The sequence below is a fragment of the Bos taurus genome, chromosome 5, assembly GCF_002263795.3.
Source record: "Bos taurus isolate L1 Dominette 01449 registration number 42190680 breed Hereford chromosome 5, ARS-UCD2.0, whole genome shotgun sequence".
Taxonomy (NCBI): domain Eukaryota; kingdom Metazoa; phylum Chordata; class Mammalia; order Artiodactyla; family Bovidae; genus Bos; species Bos taurus.
The window spans coordinates 75945831-75946526 of NC_037332.1; the positions used below are offsets into that span (position 1 = coordinate 75945831).

General features: G+C 43.2%; 1 non-coding gene across 1 annotated transcript; it reads left to right on the forward strand.

Moving 5' to 3' along the window:
* The first annotated feature begins 236 nt into the window (after positions 1-236).
* LOC112446845 (U6 spliceosomal RNA) lies at positions 237-345 on the forward strand. The gene has a single exon (XR_003034935.1). It is a non-coding gene; the product is annotated as a U6 spliceosomal RNA (small nuclear RNA).
* The last annotated feature ends 351 nt before the right edge of the window (positions 346-696 follow it).

The following is a 696-nucleotide window of genomic DNA, read 5'->3' on the forward strand; positions in this document are numbered from 1 at the left end:
TTGGTGATGGATAGGGAGGCCTGGCGTGCTGTGATTTATGGGGTTGCAAAGAGTTGGACACGACTGAGAGACTGAACTGAACTGAACTGATCTGAAAAATGTTTACTTAGGTATGAAACACGATAAGGTGCACAGATCTTAAGTGGGCACTTAAAAGACTTTGACCTATGTCTCCACTTGGGGGATCACCACCCAGATCAAGACATTGACCATTTCCGTTGCCCAATCAACTACTCGTGCTTGCTTCAGCAGCACATATACTAAAAAACTGGAACAATATAAAGCAGATTAATGTAGCCCCTCTGCAAGGATGACAGGCAAATTCGTGAAGTATTCCATACTTTTGGAAAAGAGAAGAATAGAGTATATTAATGTATATATAGCTTCCCAGGTGGTGCTAGTGACAAAGAACCCACCTGCCAATTCAGGAGACATAACAGATGTAGGTTTGATCCCTGAGTAGGGAAGATCCCCTGGAGAAGGAAACGGCAACCCACTCTAGTATTCTTGCCTGGAGAATTGTGTGGAGAGAGGAGCTTGGCGGGCTGCAGAGTCAGACAAGACTTAATGACTAAGCAATAACTGCAACGTATATATATGAAGTCTAGAAAACTGATACTGATTAATCTATTTGCAGCATAGGAATAGAGATTCAGATATAGAGAGCTGTGGGCACAGCTGGGGAAGGAAAAGGTG